This window comes from Larimichthys crocea, chromosome VIII, assembly GCF_000972845.2.
Source record: "Larimichthys crocea isolate SSNF chromosome VIII, L_crocea_2.0, whole genome shotgun sequence".
NCBI classification, from domain to species: Eukaryota; Metazoa; Chordata; class Actinopteri; family Sciaenidae; genus Larimichthys; species Larimichthys crocea.
Genome location: NC_040018.1, coordinates 7,099,980 through 7,104,355, shown reverse-complemented (window position 1 = coordinate 7,104,355; position 4,376 = coordinate 7,099,980). Strand labels below are relative to the sequence as shown.

General features: G+C 43.6%; 1 protein-coding gene across 2 annotated transcripts in view; it reads right to left on the bottom strand.

Annotated features, from left to right (window-relative positions):
• The window catches only part of ccdc102a (coiled-coil domain containing 102A), an 84,472-nt gene extending 80,096 nt beyond the window's left edge, over window positions 1–4,376 (bottom strand). For both annotated transcript variants that reach the window (XM_027281139.1, XM_027281138.1), the window contains exon 1: window positions 4,021–4,376. The gene's annotated coding sequence lies outside the window, so the exon portion shown is untranslated. The remainder of the gene's footprint in view (window positions 1–4,020) is intronic.

Genomic DNA, 4,376 nt, shown 5'->3' with positions numbered 1-4,376 from the left:
GAGGACAGGAGTGTGTGACAGAGGTGAGGATGGAGGCAGAAATGAAGACGGTGCCATCACACCGACAAAGAAGGCAGCAAAACAGATGGTGCTGTCTGCTGGGTGAAACCTCAGGACGCAACTGCACCACCCTCAACACCTTCCCATCAAATATCCAGATTTAAAAAGGAGTCCATTCCTGAGCCACCCACCTCCAGTCCAATGTCTGTTTGTTTCCTTCTTCTAGATTCTGAGCTCATTTTTTCAGCTCGTTGTGTGGTTTTGGACATGATTCAGTGACTCTTTGAAATTGGTCAAAGGCAAATTGAAGCACTTAAAAAAAAACAGAGGGGATCTGGATGATCAAAACTTCAGCCGCTGCACGGGTTCTGTCCGCAAACATCGGATCACCCAGGAAGCAGGTTAACTCCGGCTCTAGTGCCCGTCTCTCTCTTAGCCGCTGAAATACAGTCTGTGCATGAGCTTGCTGGGGCTGAGGAACCAGCACTTAAACTGAAATTAGCCACAGTTTAGCTGAAAACAACAAGAAAGCAACTCTGCTATTCTACCTCATCAGACTAGAGACCACCCAGAATATTTCACCCGATAGACCAAAAACAAATGTCTGTCTCCGGTTGTGGGGAAGCAAAGCACTAACATCAACTCTTTACAGATGAAGTCTTTGGGATGAAATGTGGGAGGTTAATTATTGTATTGATTTAGAGGTCTGACAAGAAAAATTGTGGGACTTCCTATAGTTGTTACAAATTCTTTTAGACAAGTCAGCCCAAACATAACGAGGATTTTCTCCCAACGACAGGAACGGATTAGTGTGATTGTCAATAGTGATTATTTCCATTATTGATCAGGCATTTGGTCAATAAAATATCAGTGTGTGTGGAATTCCATTAACAAAAGTATTTAGCCAACCAACAGTCCAAAATCTAAAAGATCTCTAATAAGAAGGAAAGCTCACGTGTGATAACCTGACTGGAACTGTCGACTTCGTTAATGACTTAAAGGTAATAGAACTGCAATATATTTGGTATGTAAAGAAGACGCAGCGGAGGAATGCCTCTTTGTGTACTGTATTTCTAGTGTGTGTGTTACACGGGACTCACACAGGAGGCGGAACGGCAGCGGAACGGCAGCGGAACGGTACTTTGCCTGGCGTCAACTCACACCGGACGCGGATCAGCCGCGGAACGGCAGCGGAGCGAGCCGGCCGTATTCACACGAGATCACGTGAGAATCCTGGACATACCCGAGACCCCGCGATAAACAGTGTATAAAGAAAACAACAACAACAACAAACAGCTGACTTTGCTTCTCCGACGTGGACGAGATTATAAAAAGCATCTGTTGTGTCATAAATGATTGTGTGTTGTTCCACGTCAACAATTAGTCTCTCGTTGAGACCCTTTGATCGATCTTTGATCACCTGGTGCCACCGGTCATGACGTAACGTTGATGTGAAGTTCTAAAAAGCTACATGAACTGCGTATTGTGTTTTATTTTGAAAGGGGGCGGAAGTTTATTATGTTGATTCTGTGTCGGATTTCCTGTCTGGTGCACAGTGCTCTGTTGAAATTTACGAGGTTTAGCCGCGGCTCGTGGAAAAATAGAAATCCTGCGGAAAGCTCGTGCTACGGTGACCGCGGCGGTGCCGTTCCGCTTCCGTTCCGCGTCCGGTGTGAGTTGGCCTTTAGTGCATGTGAGTTTGTGAGTGAGGTGTGTTTCATGATGACCTGCCAGTTAAAATAGCTGTTTTTGTCAATAGAGTCTGGTGGGCTGACGTCTAGTGGCAGTGAATGTACTATTGAACCTTTAAACGTTGAATTGTTGAGCAAAATAGTTGCCAATCATTTTCTGACAATGTGATTTAATCTGATGGGTTGAGTACTGTTATTGATAGCTTTCAACATTTGCACGTAACTGAAGTTCTAACTCAAACTCAAAGATCTGTTCATACAAACCGTCTAGTTGTACCCTCGCCTCTTGCAAAGCGAGGTCACTCTAAACTCTTCTCTGTGGTCGTCCCCAAATGGTGGAATGACCTACCAACGGCTACTACAACAGCAACATCCCTTTCTATCTTTAAAAAACTTGTAAAAACCTTTCTGTTTTGAGAATGCTTCCCTGCCTAACAAAACTAACAACTACTCTGTGCTACTTTACACCTTTCTCAGCTTATGTCCTCCTCTGTAAGTTGCTTTGGATAAAAGCGTCTGCTAAATGCAATGTAATGTAATGTAATCCACTGAGAAAACAAAGGCTACAGTTTATACTGAGAGACTAATTCATGATTACAAAGTGTGACACACTGAAATAACAGCTCCAGCTTACTTCACTGTACACATCAAAGTTTAAAGAGTAATGTTTTACAGATCCCAAAATGGAGCCGGCTATTTAAACCCAACATTACAAAGATAATACTTCTTTTCATTAAAAGAAGCCAGAGTGTTGAGATGTTACCTGCAGCTGTATGGGAATAAAACTGTTTCAGAGAATCGGACTTAAATCAGGAACCATCACATCAAATGAGTGAAGTCCAGAGATGTATAGTAACGAAGTGGAACTACTTAAGTACTGTACTTAAGTACTAAAATGCAGTATCTGTATTATTTTTTTCCCCAACTTCCACTTTTACTGCACTACATATTTTTGATGAATTTAATACTTTTACTCCGATACATTTTTCATGTGCTGAATCGTTACTCGTTACTATTGTAGCGTCCAGCCGGACACGTGATGAATGACGAGGCGATATTGAACAAACCTGCATTTATTGCTGAACGGTTTGGTTACAGGACTCGGTGACTGTCGGCCGTAACCACGCCAAAAAACCAACAGAACAGTCCCGGTCTCACACATCAACCTCGCTCGTGCGCCGTACTTCATACACCTGACCCCCAGGTGCGCTCTCTCACCTGCTGCCCCGCCCCCTCGCTCTCGCATTCATTCAGACGCATTCATAGACCATGGGAAATCACAGAACTCTACCATGAACATTGTAACACTGTAACATTAGAAGTTGTGCCTTAATAAATATTTGATATAATATAAACAACAGTACTTGTACTTGTACTTTTACTTTCAGTACTTGAGTAGCAATTTTTTACATACTTCTACTTGCAATACTTAAGTACAAAATTTTTTGGATACTTTAGTACTTTTACTTAAGTATGGTGTTTAAAGAACACTTCAACTTCTACTCAAGTCAGTTTTTTGATATAGCACTTGTACTTCTACTCCACTCCTTTACTCCAGTACTTTATACATCTCTGGTGAAGTCTGACACTCGGTCTGAGCCACTGTGGGCCTCCTACACATCACAGTCACAGAGCTGAGCCTCCATTTCCCCCTCACACATACGTTCCTGATGATGTTGGGGGAAACCCTGAATGTCACTGAACAACTCCTTGTTCATTTTGTGCAACACAAGTAAAACACACACACAGTTAGATTTTCATTTTTGCAGCAGCAGGGAGATACTTTAGGAAATCAATAAACAGAGATTTGAAGATTGTGAAGCTGAATGAACTGGACCATGAAGATGATCCCAGACCACCACAACCCAACGACACTATAGTTCTCAGCATATTCCCCATGATTATGATGCTTCAGTCAGTTTTCTGTGGAGCTGCTCTGCATCAAGTGTTTATCAACCCTCAGCTCACATTTCATTGAATTCACTCCTGCAGCTCTGGAGGGGAATGCATCATTCTTAGGTACCATGAATATTATATATATTCTTGCTACAGGCTGTTCTTTTGGATCCAGGTCAACATGCAAGAGGAGTTTTCTCATTTCAGAGTGAAGGAGCACAGAAGCCACTGTGAGTGTTTTCTCTCCATACTGTGTAGCAACAATGTATGAGACAGTAACACACAGCAGCACAGGTCTGTTAAGAGCCAGAAAGCCCAAGAACATGGAAGAAAAAAAGCAGAACAAGATGAATTTTGGTGTCATTTGACACCAGGGTGTCTCAAAGCAGTCAAACTATCAGCCAGGGTGACAACAAAAGCAGAGGGAACGTACCGTGAAGGAGCTCCGGAGAACACTGCTCTTATCTCGGGCTGTGTGTGTATTTTTATCCCGGTGAAGCAGCTGAGGTTTCCCCCTTTTTTCCCTGCCAAACCTCCGTCCGGTGGTTGTTTTTTCTCTCCTCTGGTCTTGATGGAAAACGTCGTCCCCACTGGAGAGAGAGAAACGGGCGGGTCTTCCAAGCGTTTGGACGATCCCGTCTGACCAATCGGCTGTCGGTATGACAGCACTCTGCTGCCTTCAGCCAATCGGATTCTGCTCCCAACGCAGAGGCGTGAGCTCATTGGTTGGCCGAGTGAAGACCTCCCAGTTGAAATTACTACAGCACCGGGAGAAGAGTTCACCTCCAG